Source organism: Panthera onca, chromosome E2 (assembly GCF_046562875.1).
Source record: "Panthera onca isolate mPanOnc1 chromosome E2, mPanOnc1 haplotype 2, whole genome shotgun sequence".
Taxonomy (NCBI): Eukaryota; Metazoa; Chordata; class Mammalia; order Carnivora; family Felidae; genus Panthera; species Panthera onca.
In genome coordinates this window covers 53,373,662-53,393,864 of record NC_138353.1, presented here as the reverse complement: position 1 = coordinate 53,393,864, position 20,203 = coordinate 53,373,662, and the positions used below count along the sequence as shown (strand labels likewise).

The 20,203-nt window shown below is 43.0% G+C and overlaps 2 long non-coding RNA genes across 2 annotated transcripts in view; one reads left to right on the top strand and one right to left on the bottom strand.

Moving 5' to 3' along the window:
- The window catches only part of LOC132690113 (uncharacterized), a 771,167-nt gene that overhangs the window by 467,600 nt on the left and 283,364 nt on the right, over window positions 1-20,203 (top strand). The window lies entirely within an intron of this gene.
- LOC132690115 (uncharacterized) lies at window positions 15,891-19,094 on the bottom strand. Its single transcript, XR_009615263.2, has 3 exons — window positions 19,017-19,094; window positions 16,614-16,661; window positions 15,891-16,210 (listed from the first exon to the last, which is right to left on the bottom strand). It is a non-coding gene; the product is annotated as an uncharacterized LOC132690115 (long non-coding RNA).

The following is a 20,203-nucleotide window of genomic DNA, read 5'->3' as shown; positions in this document are numbered from 1 at the left end:
TTTTGGTTCAGGTCATGATCTCGCAGTTTGCGAGTTCGAGCCCCGCATCAGGCTCTCGCTGACAATGCAGGGATGCTTGGGATTCTCTCTCTCCCTCTCTCTCTCTGCCCCTCCTGCTTACTCTCTCTCTCTCTCTCTCTCTCTAAAAATAAATAAACTTTAAAAAAAGTGATTCACATATTTAAAAAAATAAAGATTGGGGCGCCTGGGTGGCTCAGTTAGTTGAGTGTCCGACTTCGGCTTAGGTCACGATCTCACGGTCTATGAGTTCGAGCCCCGCGTCGGGCTCTGTGCTGACAGCTCAGAGCCTGGAGCCTGTTTCAGATTCTGTGTCTCCCTCTCTCTCTGCCCCTCCCCCGTTCATGCTCTGTCTCTCTCTGTCTCAAAAATAAATAAATGTTAAAAAAAAAATTTTTAAATAAAAAATAAATAAATAAATAAATAAAGATAAGCAAACAAGTGTCCAGAGAAGTTAAGAAGCTTTCTCAGAATTAAGTATCTAGTAAGTGGCGAAGCTTGGATTGAACTCTGTTATATGTGATGTCAAAGTTCAAACTCTGTCATACCATTGAGCCATAGAATGTTCTGAAAACAATGGCATATTTCATTCATTGAACTTTGATATGGATTCCTAAACATCGTTTTTGTCAGAGACTTAACTGCCTTTCTGTTTGAATATTCTAGGTACAGGAAGCTTACTACTTATCAAGGTAGCCTAATTTAATATCCTGAAGGACAGATGGAACTTTTCAAAATTCTTCCTCATTTTGATCCATGAATTTGTATATACAGTATATATGTAAATGTGTGTGTGTGTGTGTGTGTGTGTGTGTGTGTGTGTGTGTGTGTCTTTCTAACTTTCTATCCTGCAGTAACCATCAGAGATATGCTATGGAAATTTTCAAAAAATACAAATATACATACCTTAGGAGTCCAGATATCTATTCTGTGAAAAATGATCCTGATGAGATTCTGAAGCATATCCCTACTTAAGAACTTTTTTATACTAGTAGGTTGGCAAACAATGGCCAGTAGGCCAAATCTGGTTTCTTTCTTTCTTTTTTTTTTTTTTATCAACTCTGTTATTTGTAAATAAAGTTTTATTGGCCCGTAGCCATGCCTACTTATTTATGTATTATCTTTGGATGCTTTCAAGATACTATGGGCAGAATTGAGCAGTCCTAACAGACACCGTCTGGCCCACAAAACCAAAAATATTTACTATTTGGCCCTTTATAGAACAAGCTTGCTGCTTTTTGTTCTGAAACATTTTAGTGCTCAGGAAAAAATCACCTGGAGAAATTATTAAAATGCCAAAGTGCCAGGGGGGGCCAGCTCTCCCTGCATTTGGAAGAGGCTATAAGAGATTCTTAGGCAGTAAAGAACTTGGCTTAGTCATGGGGCAAAGAGGGGTTCAGTGGCACTTGATCAGAGAGGACAAAGGACGGGAGGTGCCCACTACACATCACACGGGATCTGATGAGCTGTGGAAGATGTCTGGTCTGCATTCCGCTTATTAAAACAAATGAAGGGTTTAAAGTCAGGGAAGCAATACGAACACATTCATGTTTTAAGAGGATCACACCATGTGCATGCAGCAGGGAGAATGGGGAGGGGCAGGAAAGGACACAAGATGACCAGTGGAAACTCCTCTGTAGCCTAGTTGAATAATAATGGTGACTGACACAAGGCTGTCCCAAGCCATACACCCTGGCACGAAGTCCAACTGGGAATCAATGGAAATAATAGAGAAATGAAGTCTGGACGGCAAGGAAATCATCATGAAAGATGATGGAATTGAGAAGGGGCTTAAAAGATGGCTGGAATGTGGATACCCAAGAAAAATCAAGTGGTTTCTTTCTCTCTTACCACATTCTAATTTAGGAAGTGGTCTAAAAAAACATAGTAAGTAGGCAATAATTCTTCGTAAAAATTCTTGAATTGGTATTTCCTTTTCTTTGCAAAATTGCCAACACCATATTAGATTTACACTCTTACAAAGTTTTACATTCTTTCTCCAGCCCACTGGATCTTGCTCTAGGAGTCTGCCATTTTGAGGGTTTCATATTAATCCATCTTTAATAACAATTACAAGTGGAATGTTTACTTTGCTTGATAACATTTATAGTTCTTCTGGTTGGCTAGATTTGTTATTCTTCATTAAAAACCTCTTATTACTTGCACTGTTGAACTTTTGAGCATTTTTATTGCTTCCTGTTTTATGTTACATTTCATACTATGGACCAGGGGTATGTGCATATGAGCTATGTGAACACACACACACACACACACACACACACACACACACGGTAGGAAAACAGACTTTTTTTCTGATAAAATTAATAGGGATACCAATCTCTATTCAACACCATCACTTTGATTCAAATAAAGTATAGATACAGTTACTGACCCTTCTGGGACTTAACTCTTTGTTGGAATATGACACATTTATGACCAAAGAATCAGTTACACTTGGGGCATCTGAGTGGCTCAGTCATTTAAGTGCCCAACTCTTGATTTTGGCTCAAGTCATGATCTCACAGTTCATGGGATCAAGCCTCATCTGCTTGGGATTCTCTCTCCCTCTCCCTCTCTGTCTCTTTCTCTCTCTCTCTGCCCTTCTCTGTGTGTGCTCTCTTTCTCTCACACACACAATAAATAAATAAACTTAAAAAAATCAGTTACACTTATTTTGCTGCTTTCTCTTCTTCTCCACTGACTAGGATAAGTAACACCATCTTTAAAATGGTTGGATCACATATTTTCAATGGATTGCCGAGTAGGACACATTAATGCTCTGTGGAAAGGAAATGTGGTCTATGACATCACAGAGTCCCATAAGTGAAGTATTTCAAGGTGGGTGAGAGATATCCTACAGGATGTTTTATTGATGTTTCACATCAAGAAACTTTGGAAGAAATTCAGTATTCACAGTGTAGCACCCAAGGGGTAATCCATGCAGGGAGGAAGAGAAATGAAAGAGTGGGGACAGTAGGTGAAGCTATTTCATGGGTGCTACTGACCTGGCTGGGCTCTGGGAAGCTCACTGTTGAACATGTCCCTGCTTCGGAATGGGTGGAGGCTGCTCAGAGCCCCTCTTGGCAGCCAGGGTGAGAAAGGAAAGGAAGGTTGAGGAAGGCCACACTGAAGGTACTCATTCTGTGTGAGAAAATGGTGACTGGAAATAGCTTTCGTCCTGGCCAAAGGACGCACCAGAAGACATTGGGCGAGTGTCACAGTTATGGCCAGGAAACATCTGGCTTAGGCAGGAAACGGATGGAATTTGAACATAGGCACATCTGTGGTGATGGTAGGATGGGATCCAAAAATATGAAGAAATTTTAACTTTGGGGAGAGGAGATATAAGTGAAAAAAATAAGAAAAGAAAAATATCCAATTACCTGTGTTCTCTTTTTTTCCTTCTGATTTGTAGCAAACATCCTAATTTTTGAAATTTTACTTGGAAAAGGTTTGCGTCAGGTATATTATGAATGCTGAGATAGAATGCTCAAGAGAATACATTTCCGGGTAAAGGCCAAAGAAAGAAGACAACCAAAGTCTTCTGGAAGAGATATCTCAAATTTAGTTTCTGCAACACTATTATCAGGGCCCCCTTGGGAAGTGGCAGATTAGATGTCTAATTAACATATGGCCCGTGGTTATACTTGATGGCTACTTTCCAGTAGGAAGGAAAACATTTTCCTTAAAATATTTTAAAGATTGCTGAGTCAGATAATAGACTTTAAAAAAGGATTAAACGATTCAAAGTCAGAGAAGCAAAATGGAGATTAGCGATGGGGTGATTTGGAGGCTTGCAAGTATCGGGGAAGCAGGGAGATATCAGGGAGGCATCGCAGGCAATTTAATAAGCGAGGAGCCAGAAGCCCCCATCTGGGGAGGTTTGCATCTCCTCCCAATTGGATTCATCCCTGACTGTACTTCTCTCTGCTCTCCCTCCCCTGCCTTCCCCCCTCAAACTGTATTAGGCCTCACACATTCATTTGGGAGTGGCTAAGGGGAGGGGTGGGGAAGAAATAAAATGAGGAAGGAGTCCAAGAAGACAATAAAGAGAAGGGCCTGAAACATGCAGAAATAGGAATATCTTGGCAGCTTGTACCTTTTGGAAGTTTCATTTGTGAATTTTCCCCAAGGTCCAGAAAGCTCAACATGTCCACCATTAGGTAAAAACAAACCACCCGCTAGCAATGGTTGGGAAATGCGCATGAAATTGACCCAAATAAGACTTTACAGCCAGAACAGGAAAGGAGAGAGAGCACTGAGACAGGAGTATTTTCAACTGTGAACTCTAAGAAGGGATCCAGGGAGGGCAGTTTTCAGGACATTCTTAGCAATGAGCATGTTTCTAGATCAGTGTCTCTGAGAGTTTGACCTGGTTTTCCTTGGAGGTGATGGAGGCTGTCATAGGTGACAGTAACACATTCAGCCAGGACTTGAGAGCGCCCTTTTAAATCATGAACTCCTTGAGGACAGCATTTCTCTGTTTCTAATCTAAATCCTTATATCTCGAGGACTTAACTCACTGCCTGAAGGTCAAAAAGTGGTCATAAATATGTGTCAGACTGAGTACTCCTCTTAGAGATGTGTTCACGGTTCCATAAATACTTGGATGTGGGTGTCTGTAGAATGAGCACCAAAGGGAATAGCCTTAACCTGTTGTCACCTTCTCTTAGCCTTAGATTCCTCTTCCAAAAAATGGAGATATCAGACCTACCTAGTAAGCCTCTTGGGAAAAATAAAGCTGGGGTGAGACCTAACGGGGGTAAAGCAGCAACAATTCTTAGCCTCTTTTTCGATCTCTCTTAGTTTGGCATCTTCTAGAAAAGCTGAAGGGTCTTCTGATGCAGAATCAGCTTGATTTGTGTGGGAAAAGCCAAATGTGAGGCATTGGGGGAGGGCCAGATGGTCCACAGTCCAATCCATCTGTCCCTCTTCACTGAGGCTGCATCCTGTGAGTAAGGTGGCCTGGGGCCTGGGGAGGATGCTTGGAGGGGACAGGTGCCAAAGAGGCCAATAATTCTGTCAGGGGGTTGAGGAGATACAATGGGGCCTGAGGGCGCGGAGCCAACAGCAGTCCTCCCTCAGAACAAGGGCAGCCCCACTATGTCACCTGCCTTGCTTGTCCTGCTGCTCTTCCTCACCAAGCCCTAGAATCTTCCCTTTTTTTTTTTTCCTTCATTTTGGTTGGTTGGTCGGTCGGTTGATTAGTTGATCGGTTGTTTTGTTAAATTAGACACAGGAAACCTGGTTAAGGCAGCCCTGCATGAAAGGCTTGCCTTGACCTGGCCTGCCTGTCTGGGCACTAAAATCCTGTCTGGGCTCTTCGGGAGTCTCTGTAGTAGCGTGGTTAACCACTTGGGAATCAGGCTGACCCGGTCAACGTTTCCGCTTCTCCACTACCGGGTGGAGTGTCTGGGCGTGGCCAGTCACAACCAGTTTCATGGAGCCAGTGATGGGATGCATTTCTCTGATCAAGTATACTGGTTTCCCCTCCTCTGTCCTTCCGCTGAAGGAGGCTTTTCAAGGCTTTAAAGTTTCACCCTGGATTCGAATCCTGGCTCCTACACTTAGTTGCTGCGTGACCTTGGGAAAAAAATATCCCTTAATCTCTGTAGGTCTCAGTTTTCTCAAAGAGAACTAATATTACCTGTTGGAGGATTAAAGAAGATATAATTTGTAAAACACCTCACAGGGTTTTTGTCACAGGGTGAGCTTTCAGTAAGTGCTAGCTATTAGCATTGCTCTCTTGGCTGGGAACATCTTCCCCCATGTGTGCACATGGCTAGGTCACTTCCTTTCAGGCTTTGCTCAAAAGCTACTTTTTTTGAGGGAGGCCTTCATGCTTGCTTATAAACACTGAAGTTCACCCTTGCCCCAGCCTTTCTCCACTCTTTCCTCTGCTTTATCTTTCTCTCTGGTGTTTTTGGCAATCTCAGACTAATTCTGTCAATCTGTCCATCTATTGATCTGTCCATCCATCCAGCCAGCCAGCCATCTGCCTTACTATCCAGCTCTTCATCCATCCATCCACCCATCCACCCATCCACCCATCCACCCATCTAGCTAGCTAGCTATATTCATCTTGTATCTTCCGTCTACAATATCAGTTTAAATAGGGTAGGCATGTCCATCTGTTGTTATATTTCTACTGCTCTATCCATAGCACCTAGAACAATAGAGAGTATAAATAAATATTTATGGAGACTCAGTAAATATTGAATGGCTTAATGAATATTATTATTGTTGTTATCCTTTGAATTGGGGCTTTCTGGTAGCAATATAATACTTGAGTGATGAAACTCAGGCATTAACCTGAGAGCTAGCTATAATAACTTCCACTTATTACCTTTCATATTCTTAGCACAATTATATATATTTCACACACTGGGATTCGTGATGTAGCTAACGCAGTGGTGTACCATTAGACCCACCTTCAGGACTAAAGTGTGCAGATGCCCATTTGTCCACTTGCTAAGAGCATTGCCTCTTTGGGAATTGCCCTTGGCTGACAAGAGTTGCCTTGTCCAAGGCCCCAACTCCTGCCGAAAGGTAGTTTGCATCCAGTGACTTGAAGATACATTGGTATAAAGGGCTGACCAACTTGTCCCAATTCAAGATAACTCTAAAGAGTAATCCCAGATCCCTGAGAGGTTGGTTGAAGCCTCCATTTATTAGCACTGCATCCCAGCCCCACTACCCCCTTGCCTGGTCCTGTTTCCTTCATTCCCAATGCATGTGTTGATCGTGAGAGCTTTCCCGAATAAGGTTTCTGCATATAAATTTCCAACTCAGATTCTGCTTCCCACTGACCTACAATAGGGGTGGGAATTTCTACTCTTTGCAGGTGCAAATGCCCAGACTTCGCAGCCCATACGGGCCCCATCATATGATTTCTCTTCTTTCCAATGTGATGCAGATAATGTTTTACCTGTGTTTCGCTTGCTTTTCTTCTCCAGCGAACAAATGCCGAGTATCTGGTATGTGCTCACCACTGTGCTAGACTTGCTAAATGGGAAGCTAGACCTATCCTTAGGTTCTCCACCATGATCTGCATTTTGCTATGACTGGAAGGGTTATCCTCCATTCCCTTCCCTAGGTTGAGTTACTTGTTGGCTGTGACCCAAGTTAAAAATGCATGTTTCCGTTAAGCATAATTGTCTATTCCATACTGCTTTCTGTATGAACTTCCTCAGATCAGCTCAAGAGTGTGATTCCATCTAGATATACATGTATATCATCAAACTTGAAAATAAGTTGGGTTAGTCTATGTATCTCTTCCCTCATGTGTCTTGGAGATTTGTCCGTGTTCATTCATGCAGGTCTCCCTTATTCTTTTGTAAGACACAATAGTAAGGCTGCATAGTTTTCATTCAGCCATTGACTCATGGAATCATCCAACAGATATTTATCAAATGCTTCCAAAATCATCATACCTCATCAGCTCTGAGCAAGACCAGGGATTTCTGTACCTTCAAGGAGATAAGATTCTAGTGGGCAAATCAGAAAACAAAGAAGAATGCGAACAGAAGTATGAGAGCTTTTCAGGAAGGAGGAAATGGGAAGAAATGGGATAAGATGATGGACAGTGAGGAAAAGAGGCTGAAAGGCCCCTTCCCAAACTGGCCGTCAGAGAAGGTCTCTCAGGAAGGGACACTAAAGTTGAGTCCAGAGAGCTGAAATAAGACAGACACAGAAAAATCATGGCAGTAGTCTCTGCATGCAGAATGTGGAGTATGTGCTGGTAATATGAGACAGGAGTAACTGGGGCTTCTTCCGGGACCAAATAAAAGCCAGCGTGCTTGGGCTCAGAGAGTGTAACCATGAATGTGAATTGAGGGTGCTGGGTCTAAAATACAGCCTAACCTCTGATAAAACATCTCATGAGATTTCCTATCTCTGAGACATATATTTTGAAATTTACTATTCATTCAAAAGTGTTTATTAAGCATTTACTACGTTTGAAAGATAAAAGAGGAAGCAGCAAAGTGGACGTAACATCTGCCCTCATTGAGTTTATGGCCAATGGAGGAGACAGAAACCTTAATAAAAATCATTTCACTGGCAAAATAGATATTTGGCAACCTAATGCTGTTTGAGTATGACATTTGTAGGTGATAAAGTCCAACCCCTTGACATAACTCTTTCCCACTAAAGCCAGTGAATGGTCATACTTCATAAAAATTAATAATGTCATCTTCAGGAGTTCATCAGTCTTGGGATTTATTTTAACCACATGCCTAATTCTCGTTAATCACTGCTACACATCATTTGTTCGATGTTGTCTCTGGAAGTTCCCATTCAGACTGTGGTACAGTCCTAAATACAGCGTTTTCCTTCCCCACTTCCTTAAGTTCTAAAAAAATGGCTTCTCTGCCAATGTCAGTGGTCACTTGGTATTCAGAAATTCTCATTTAACTTAGGTTCCTCAGCCATCCGTCCAATGCATAAGGTCTGATTTCAATTCCCATTTTAACATTTGATCTTTGTTATATTATAACCATTGAAAAGGGTTTAGCAATCGATCTGCCTTCTATTTTCCCTCAATTCCATTACTAGCATTGTCCTTTAGGGACATCGTTGCTGGCAATACTCTCATGTTGCCTGGTGCTCCCACCTGCCCAAGTGGTAGTAGATAAGTGTATTTGGCAGAGACAACAGAGGGTAGAAAGAGTGGGGCTTCAGAGTCAGGGCTTTCTGAATTTGAAATCTCCTCTTGTGTAGAATAGACACACGGCCTTGGGCGAAGGCCAGCTACTACAAGAGCCTTGCTTTCCTGATTTGCAGAATAGAAATCAGGGCCAGGATTATGGTAAGTTGAGTGAGACATTTACTTCAGGTGTACAATTTAAGGGGGCACCAAAAATCTCTGTAAACAAGATAAAAAATATCTTGATGCAATAATTTATAAAGCTCCAAAGTAATGCAAGAAATCCATGATGGAAAAAAAATCAGAATTTTAAATAAAGACAGAATCTGACAGGATCAGGATTAGGATGAGTGAGAGAAGGATCACTGGAGCAGTGAGAGAAACTGAGTTTTATGAGTGTGGGGTGCCCCCTGAAATGTTGTACATAGAGCTGGTGCCTCCCTCACTCCCCCTGGCCGTGGCCCTAATCGCATGACGTGATAAATCTGTTATGAAAATACATTTTGATCATTGACGTAAAGAATCTTACGTAGTGACTTGTACCCACTTAAGATATTTCTCTCCCCCAACTTCCCATCTTTGACATCTTAATCCGCCTCCCCAAGATGTTGCAAGATGGGGGATAGACCAAAGTGAGCCTTCATCTCGAGTATTTATCAGTGTTGTGTACAACTCATCAACCCTCCTAAGCCCTAGAACATTGGTCTAGCCAACTGTGAGATGCTTCTAAGTGCTTTTCTTTCATATGGATCTCTTTCCCCCCTCTCTCAATACAATATTGGCAGCATATTTATTTACTCTCTGCAACAAAACCACCGCAGTCCGAGGCTGGGACACTCTCTGGCTCCATGAGACTTACCCAGACATCGTTTAGATCTATGACTTGAAACTTTTCCCATCAGCCTCCCTCCCTTGTACAAACCGAGGCATCATGCACACTCATCACCTCGAATCCTGTGCCAAGTTCTTGCTTTATGCGCACAATTTCAGATCCATTGGCCATTTGGGCAGGAGGCCTAATATGAACTCCTAAGTATCTTCTTGGCACCAATTCCCTACCTAGTGCTGCTGCCAACCTCATCTTCCCCCATAGTGTTCTCTGTACTCACTAGTGTGGAAGATGAGGGTTTTCTAAGCTTCCAAGAGTCTGCTCATGCTGCCTCACCGTCACTTAGCATTCTCGAACCTATGGATTCTTCCGATAGCTCCTGACCTACTGACATGTGATGCCCTTAACTTGGGGGTGCAAAGGGCTGATCAAACCTGCCACTACTTGGGCAGGTGAGAGTGCCAGATTAACGTGATAGTGTTTCTCGGGGGCATGTCCCTAAAGGACAATGCTAATAATGGTCCTGGGGGAAAACAGAAAACCTATCATGGCTAAACACTTTTCAAAGGAAAAGCTCAAAAGTTATCACATAACCAAGAGCAAATGTTCAAATAGGTATTGAAAGAAGACTCCGTGCACTGGACAGACGTCTGAGGAACCTACTGAGTTAAATAAAAATTTCAGAATACCAAGCAGTCATTGGCATCCTCAGAGGAGCTATTTTTCTCTAGAACATACTCAAGGAAGTGGGAAAGGAACACATCTTATTTAGGACACGACCCTAGTGTGAATGGGAACTTTCAGAGACAAATCTAACAATCTAAGAATGTGGTTAAACTAAATTCAAAGACCAGGGAGCTCGTGCTGGTGATATTTATGTATTTTTACCTGGATCCAGGTTATGGCCCCAGTACTGGATTTCCCTTCTCGAAGGTTGTCTTTTGCGTGATTTACTTAATCAAACTTGTTCAGAACCATGTCACCTTGGGTTTCCCGGGCCCCTGGAGGAGGAGTCTGCTACTTGGGACAGAAAGGCAGAGTGAGAGGATCATGGACTTTGAAGTAAGACCAACCTCATTTCAAGCCTGTCTTTTATAGTGCAGTGACTTCATGAGAACCCCTTCAAACTTCTGAGCTTTAGTATTCACACAAGTCAAGTGCGGGAAAACGTCTACCCCACCACTCGGAGTGTGTGTGTGTGTGTGTGTTCCATGCAAAGTTTCCATTTTAACCTAAAGTCTGAAGAAATCCATCAATTCAAACAACAGATCCAAATTGAGAACCTATAATGACATAGGCACAGCCCCTACCCTCCAGTGATTCAGAGACAGGGAAGAGAGCCAATAAGCAAACGTGAAATCAAAAGGACAGGGAGCTACAGGACAGTGCGAGTGGAGATACAGCATGGGCCCAAGGAAGCTTGGGAACCCAGTTTGGGAAGTGGTTGGGAGAAGAGAATGCTCTAAGCTCCTCTAACTTGGGAGGAGATGGCACTAAGCTGGGTTAGGGATTAGCAGTTGGCAGAAGAGAATGATCGTGTAAGGACAGAGATGTGGATTCAAATGCATTGTGTTTCTTCCCGTTGCCACCTAGGGACCATAAATCACCGGGGCTGGCAATCCCTTTGCAATCATCCATTTTAGTCCTTCTTTGTTCCTTTGTATTATTTGATTATTAGTTTTGTTCTTACCCAACATTACTTTGCTTCTTCCTCAAAGAAGGGTGCTTTGAAAAGGATCACCTGTCTCAAGGAGTTTGCGTTAGGCAGAATGAGGGTAGCCGTGGGATTCTGAGGGCTCCACCAGAAGATGGCCTCCTGATATACAAGGTCCAGGAAGAGGGACAAAGCCTTTGCATGGGGACATTAGTTAAGAGTGGCTGTTTGGAGTCACAGCTTGGAGACAGCAGATCTGGGATAGAACCTAGTTCTTCAGGTCCCAGACGTCACTTCTCTGTCCACCATGCTAGCTAAACAGGAGCAGAGATGTACTTTCACTGTTAGTGAGTCTCAATCTGGCTGACAATAGAATCCCTTAGGTGGTGGGGGGGCACTTTTTTTTAATATCAACTACTGCTGTGTTGCAATTGATTCGGTCCTGTATCTGTATTTCTAGATGATAAACTTCCTGAGGCCAAGTGTGCAGGCCATCGTTAGTGACCAGCATAGAGGTCTGACACATGGTAATTTATACCACGAAGGATGATCTACCTGCATCACATTTGTCTGTTTCATCTTAAAAATGCTGAGGAATGAAACTCACCTTAGACCTACCGAATCAGAAATCTCCAGGCATCAGAGAGGCCTGGAACCTTCATTTTAATAAAGTTTCTAAGTAGGTCTCATGTTTGAACAAAGTAACCTCTTGTCGTAGGGCCTCAACCATGGAGGACCGGGACATGGCTGGTAGAATTGCACCCCTTTGTTTTTTCAGAACTTTAGAATGGAGGGCCCACCAGAGATTCAGGCAGGCGGAGCAGGAGGAGTCCTTGGATGGGACGCAGAACACAGAGAGAATAAGGAGTCCATCCGTGTAGACTCGGTATGATAGTGAGCCACAGGAAAACCTGGAGGTTGTTGAGGGTTGAGTCAAATCAACAGTCCTAATAGATGCCTGTGAGTGTATCCCAGTGAAAAAGTCAGTAGCCTGTGCCTGGCTAGCAAATTTTGGCAACACTTAGGCTTCAGTGGGGTCATTAAAGCAGCCCCTCGGGGTTCGGCCTCCTCTGTCTCCTCCTTTGTGTCTGGCACTCTGGCTGATTTGACAACAATGCCCACATTAGTCCTCGTGAAGAAAGGTGCCTACTGTGTGATGACTGCACCAAATCCACTGTGAGCAGATTTTGCATAAGTCATTTGGGGATGTGGGCAGATTGACAAGACTGTCACTCTAGAGGAGACCACCTGGAAGTGTGTGTGCGTGTGTGTGTGTGTGTGTGTGTGTGTGTGTGTGTGTGTGTGATGGTGTATCCATTTTCAAGGACTGTGCCAATTAAAGGGAAGCCTATGTTCTCAAGAATTCTGACATGCTTGACCCCAAGGCATTCTGGGACATTAGTGACACAGCTGACTCTGACAGGAAATCAACTCAGGTTATACTGAAACGCTGAGGGTTTGGTTCTCAAGTCAGACAGACAGAGTTTGAATCTCAGCACCACCACGATCTCTTGATCTCGTGCAAATTATGGGACTAAGAACAGGAACACCAACCTCAAAGAGTTATGAGGATCAAATGAGAAAAATCTATCCTTCTAAAGGACTCGTCCCCTGCAAATGCCAGTAAATGTTAGGTTCACACTCCCCCAGAATAATTCAGTTGTTTTGAGTCAGCCACAACATCTTCCTAATAAGCCTATCTGACCTTGTCAGTCCTATTTTATAACGTTGAAGGGTCTCTCTGTGTTGGTCAGGAGGGAGGAGGCTGGAGTGTACCAAAATCCTGGTGGGTCGACCTAACAGAGGCTTATTTCATTACTCATGTAAAGTCTGTTGTGGGTCCAGGAAAGTCTCCAGAATAATTGACCTCCATGTGGTTACTAGGTGTTCATGGCTTTGCTCTCTCTAGTGCAGGCTCTCTGGGTGTTCCCTGGGAAAAGAGAGGTGGACAAGGAGGGGGGGAGAATGGATTCACGTCCACCTGTTGTTAATTTCAGCCTGGGAGTGACAGCTGTGGCATGTGCCTGAGTGCATGGCCGGAGCAGGTAGGAAGGCTGCCCCTAAATGCAAGAGTGCAGGAATGAGGGGCAGTGGATAGAATGAGAAACGATCACCACTTTCTCTGCCACGACCTCCTTCACTGTTAGAGTCAAAATACCGTGGCTTTTACCTTGCTATCTCCCTGCTGCTGCATCTCCCACCATTTCCCACGTTCTGTTTTGAAATACTGGCAGTTCCCTAGGTGGGTCCTGAAATGTCACACATCCATGCCTTTGCCCTGCTCTTCCTTCTAAGTGGATGCCACCTCTCTGCTCCTCCCCCTGACAAGCTCTGATGACTCTGAAGTCTCAGTCCCTTGGAGGGCACTCTTTCAGGGATGATGAACTTTTGTGACAAAGGGTTGAGGGAGATCCCATCACTGTTGCGAAGCTACCCCACTGCTCTTCCCCACTCCCACAGGTAGTGTTTGAGCCCAAAGTCTTCCCTATCATTAGTTTTAAGTCATACTTCACAGTGACCTTAATAAAAATTTAAAGACCATAGAACATACATTATCCTGTAGGTGTGTTAATTAGTCTTATATATGACATCATCTGGGCTCCTGGGATTTTTTTATGGCTGTCATATATCTTGAAGGAAAGACTTAGCCGTTCTCCACACAAGTATGTAGCATTCTGTTTAGTTTGCCAGGCACCACAAAGGAAATATATCCTCTGAAACATCACTATGTATTTATAATAGCAAAATAACTACAGAACAAGATTTAGAGAATATTAGCTCTTTCAGATAAACATGCACATTTGAAAGTATCAGTTTGTCATAATTAAAACTGACACATGCTCAATTTCAGCCCATGTTTCATTGGGCCATTTTGGAAGATTTTAATATTTGGAAGACTTTCTGTATCTATGTATAAGCACAACATTAAACATACATATAATCTTGTCAACTTCTGCCTTTAACTCATCATGCCAGATCCCTGCAAAAGTCTGTCAGTCTTCTGGATGTTCACTTGGTATATATATATTTAGGAATATAGCTGAATCTTTCGGTCCTCCCTTGTCGTTTAGGCACTTTATAACCATAACCTTCACTCTTCAGACCCAAATAGAATTATTGAAAGGAAGGCAATACAAATGACCAGAGAGGTAGAACATTTTATTTTATTTTATTTTATTTTATTTTATTTTATTTTATTTTATTTTATTTTATTTTGAAAATCACTCAAGTGTTATTTCAGATTGTCTGAATAGTGTCGCTAGAAGTGTGTGCATTTAAGAACTATGGATTTAGTGTATACTATGTCCAAGGAATAGGGTCATGTAAAATTAAACGATACGTCCCATTTTTCATGTGGTTCATATCAGCTTGACTTGCTTTTCTGTTTTCATTGAAACGTCCTCAATGCAAAGAAAGAACTACCTCTACCCTGCCCCTACCCTGTTAGGGCATGCAGATAATTTAGCCAACAAAATAAATGTAGTCCTCTTTTCCACTGAGAATTTTTACCATAGGGTCCTTATCACACAAAAGATGATACAAACAGAACACACGATTGTATTCAAATGGGTTTGGAGGAAGGCATGGGGCCAGAGAATGTCATATGTCATCCTTAGGGTTCACATAAGCGACAGGGAGAATGGGTCTTTGGTATCTTTGTTTGAATCCCTGTGGGGTTGCCTGTTCCTTGATCGCAAATGATCTGACAACTGGCATTCATTTATTCAGTTCTGCAAGTATTTATGAAGTGCTCACCTGTCTTGCACTGATCTAAGTGAATACATGCTTAATTAACATTTCCACTTCATATCACCCATTCAGAGAGGTTAGAGGTGGTTTTCCAGCGGTGGTGGAGACCTTGGCATGCGTTCATCTCCACCTGCCTCTTTAGCCAGTAGCACAAAATGGCAAGGGGCAAGCTGCCTGGGGTGGGGTCTGGGGCCGTAGTCACGAATCAAAAATCATTCCAGTGCTGCGAAAGGAAATGACCCTCACGAGTAGCACCCTGCTTGAACCCATCAGGCTCCCCATCCTTTACTACTATCCAGAGTACATCTCTAGCAAACGGACATTGTTGCCTGACCCAGTGAGAAGGCAAGAGCAGGTGTCTAGGTGACCTCGTATCTCCATGGCAATCCTGTCCTGCTCCAGTATATAAAATTCATTAATAATACCATGTCTCTGTGGTAAAATCAAGAAATATGAAGACTTTTTGTAAAGTATAGGGTGGCTGCTGGGCACAGAATACCAGACAGTGGGCTTGATGAGTTTGATTTTAAAATTCCAAGGAAAGAGGTGCCTCGGTGGCTCAGTCAGTTGAGAGTTCAACTCTTGATTTTGGCTCAGTCATGATCCTCATGGAATCGAGCCCTGCCTCAGGCTCCGCACTGAGTGTGGAACCCGCTTAACATTCTCTCCGTCTCTCTGTTCTCTCTCTCTCCCTCTGTACTTCTCCGTTGCTCACGCTCACTTTCCCTCTCTAAAATAAAAGTCCAAGGAAAATACGTTTATATCAGCCACACGACTATTGCCAGGGATGAGATATAGTGCACTTCCTTTTGCTTCGGGATGAGGAGGGGGATTGCCAAGTGGTCTAAACAAAGCACTAGAACTTGTTAATGAATTAAACCCCATCGATTGGTGGAAAAAAAGGTTTAGACTCGAAGACTAGTAGAGAAGCCCCAAAAGGTAGAAAGCCCACAATAATTAGTTTGAACAGTTTTTGTTGTTTGCGTTTTAGGTATCAGATCAATAAAGCAACATTAATAATTGAAGAGCAGGATAAATATACCAATTCCAGATTAGAGCTTTGAGCTTTAAATTGCTTGTGCCAAGCCTTTTTTTTTTTTTATAGGCTCTAATCTTCCCAGATGTACTGAAGGGCTCTAAAGTGACTCCTTACGCTGTGGCTTTGGTGAGAAATATGAGGTTCTTCTAGATGAGAGCCGTTGAGAGGTGACAGAACAGGCATCGGGCGGGGCCCCAACAGAAAGGGATAGGTATGTTTCATTGAAAAGAGCTGTGTCTCTGTTGGACTGCTTCAAATTCAGCTTTTCACCTTCTAAAACAAAGAGCGGGAATAGAACTTTCTGTTCACGGGGGCTAGCTGGGATGCTGACACGAGAGCTCAGAGCTTGGAAGGGGAAGACGTGGCTGAGAAGGGCTGCTGGGTTCAGATTCTGTCGGGTATTGGATGGATGTTGGAAGTGCACTGAAAAGGTAACTCCTGGCCAGGAGAGCTTATGACCAGCCGGTGGGGGTGGGAGGCTAGGCGATTAGGAAGCGGGACCTGACGCTAGGAAAGTGTCAGGACTTTCCCCGAGGCTGGGGGAGCAGAGATGTGGAGAAGGAACGTGCACTTCACAAGTCTTTAGTCCAAGGAGTTGGGCACTGATCTCAGTTCCCCCAACATCCATGCCCCATGAGGGGAGGGGGCAGCAACCTCATCGGGTCAGTGCGCTTACCGACGGTCTCCGGTCACCAAGAGCCGGTTCTGTCTGCGTCCACGTTTCCTGTGAAACCATCGGGATGGATTTCCGGAGGAGCTCTTCCCATCCGGAAGGAAGTTGACTATGTCCACACTGGTCTGGCCTCAGGCCAGGTACATCTCATACTTAAAAATAAAAGACACACCCACATCCACTGCTACTTCACGTCCTTCCCATTCTTTCTGGCTCTCGTTTGGTGGTTTAATTCTGCCATCGTCCAGTTCTCCTTTTTCTCTTAACAACCTATAAGTTGTCTGCTACCCTGAATCTTAGGCCCACCACTCCGTTTGCTTCTCAGTCACTCAGAGGTCACTCGATGCCTTTATTTTTCTCCTTCTTCCCTTTCATCTCCTCTAAGATAATGGTCCCTAGTGTTGCCATGACATCTGTACTCTTGGTTATTCTAATTAGGTACTCCATTAAATTTGGCCACAGCTAGGGACATTGATGTGATCTTCTCCTACGGACTCAGGGAATATTCACGTTGAAAATACTTTGGAGATCACGGACACCAGTGTTTCCTAAAGATCATTTTGCCACACCTCTCTCCCCCTGCCCCCAGCGTGACGTCCACCCTTGCAGAAAGTTTCTATTGCGCTGTCGGAAGTGGTGCGTGCTAATATCCCGTCTTGGACAGTCGCAGTGCTAAAGATGCTACGACATGTTGAACTTAGGTTAATTAATGGTTCCCCTAATTGCTTGACCATCAAATCGTCCTCTCTATATTTTTTCTCTAACTATGAATATCCTCTAACAACATTTTGATGAGCACAATGGGGGATGGTGATTGAACCTAACATTTCTGTTCAGCGAAGTCGTTCCCGCTTCAACATTCCTGATAGATTATCATCTGTATCTGTTTTGATGTCTCAAGTCATATAGAGCTCACCGCCTCTCAAAGGAGGCTCCTTTCGTCACTAAAAATAATTGTAATTTGCGTCCTTTCACCAATATTGGCACCTTTGGTTTTAATTTGGGGGCTTACAGTATTTCCTGATGGTTCTTACACCTCTTTTCTGCCTTTATAGTTCTTTCTACTTGGTCTCTTTCATGCCATGTACCATCTTCCCTTTTCTTGATTAGACCCACTCTTTTTCCTGAAACCTACCTATGAACGTTTTTCTACACATTTTTAGCGTGTCCCAACACTCCCAGAATTTTAAAGGCAAGCAGCGTTTCATTCTTAATCACCGTATATCTGAAATTCCTGAGTTCAAACAACAGAATTTGCTCATTTCTGCCACATTTTCAGATCTTGAGAAATCAATTTTGACTGTATTCATTGATTACCAAAGGGAGCCTCTTCCTCTGCAGGCCACACCCTCTAGTGTTTCTTGCATAGAAATCCAAGTTCATTTTAAAAAGACATGCATTTCAGACTACTAATAGGTCTATTAAATTACACCTTCTTCTGCCCTACATATGTGATCTTAGACGGTGGTTTAATGATATGCCACATTTATTTTTCCTTCCAGTCTTTATATAATTTGCTGTTAGGAAACACACCTAGCACTATCTTTTTTGTTTGTTTGTTTTACTACATCCAAGGAATCCACCTCACTCTTACAAAATCTCTCATTTAGGTGTTCATTCTAGGAGCTTCCACATTCATAGACTGATCCCCACTCCACAAGTACTTAATTCACCCATCCATTTCCCCCTCTGCACAGTCTTACTTCTTGGCACTGATCTGACCCTGAGATTTGCAATTCTGAAAGTGTCACAGGTTATAGCCTGGCTATGAGAATCATGTACTGACCCATACTGATTACATGTTATCAAGGGCCAGGAAACACTTGGCTAAGTGTTTTACATGTGTTGTTTTGTTTCCTTGTTGTAACTACCCTAAAAGAAAATAATTATTTCCCCCACCTTAGAGGTAAAGAAACAAGGATTAAGGAGGTTAGATAAACTCATCTGTGGTCACCTCATACGTGGAGACTAGAGTCAGGCTTGAACCAATCTAGTTCCATAGTGAACAGCTCTTAGCTGCTAAATTATGCTTCAGTTGTTGTGAGTCCAATGGCAGTTTTCTATGTCTTGACCTTTCATTTGGAGACTTAATTCCTATTTACAATGGACACTTTCCTCCTTCCCTCCCTCCCTCCCTCCCTCCCTCCCTCCCTCCCTCCCTTCCTTCCTTCCTTCCCTCCTTCCTTCTCCCTCTTCTCTACCTTCCCTCTTTCCATCCTTTCTCCCTTATTTTTCTCTATCATTAATCCCTCCTCTCCTTTCCCCTCGTCATTTCTTTCTTTAGTAATAATATTAGTTTCACTCCATTCTCTCTTCAGCTTTCCTTTCCTCCTCTTTTACCTACACATGAGTCTCTTCCAGCTTGGAGAAACCATGGTCTAGAATGAAAGGGCCTTGGAAACATACCTCAGGACACTTGGGTTCTTGTCTCAGACATGCCATTTGGCCCCGATCCTGGGTCCTTAACTTCTGCACTCTCTTCCTAGAAGGAATGTCACAGGCCATGAGCATTTATTATGTGCCAGACACAGAGGGTACTAAAAATGAAATCATGGCTGCCATCTACTAAGCCGTACTATTTGCCTAGTTCTTTGCCAACCACTTTTCTTGCCTTTTCCTCACTTTCTTTATTCTTTTCAGCAACGATCCTGCTAGGGAAAGAGTTTCATTCCCACTTAACAAAGAAAACAAGCAGTGGTCACAGAGGCTCCATACCCATATTTAGTAAATGGTGGAGCCGGGACACTAACCCAGGCTCAACATTCCAAATTCCCATTCTGTGAATCACTAGAACACTGTGAATTCCACAAAAATGGACTATCAAGAGGTGTTAAGCAAGAAAAAGGCCTCTTCGATCCAGTAAGTTTGGGACATTCTGGGCTAGGTACAATTAAACTAGATCACACTGGTGGTAAGTGGGAGTTCATGATTCACGATGAGAAACATATGAATCCACTGCCGTTCTCTCCCTACAGTCCCTACACCGCCTCTTTGGAGGATTCCTGGAGAAAACTCGAAAATACATTTGAGCTTAAAAACATACCCATATTTAAGACTGTGTAGGACCTAGAGGCCTTCATAAGAATGCATACTTATGCTAAGTGACATTGCAAATGGAAACGTCATGTGTCCGTATTTCTCCTAAGGATAATTCATAACCAAGGGGCGGGCGCGTGCTCCAGCGGTGACGACAGCAGAGCAATTCTTTACAACCGATTGCCGCCTTTTTAGTAATTAACATTCTCCATATAGATTGAAAGGTCATTTCTTCTCCTCTTTCTCTAACAGTCTTTAATATTTACCAAATAGTGTCGCATTGTTGGAAATGTCACGGGCTCTATAGCACAGGGGCGATTCCACACAGTGATTCATGATGACTTAGTTCATTAAGAAAATTACAACTCATTTATTTGGATGCTATATCTCCTCTGCTCTCAAAGAATTCTCTTTGATTAAAAAAGTGAATTATGTTGACTTGTTTCTGTGTCGTAGGTGGCTTCTAATTAAAATAAAAGATAATGTGTCTTAGCCTTAAGTACGTATTTCCTTTTCAACGACCATTAGAACTTTCACTAAAGAAAGTTGTGATGGCA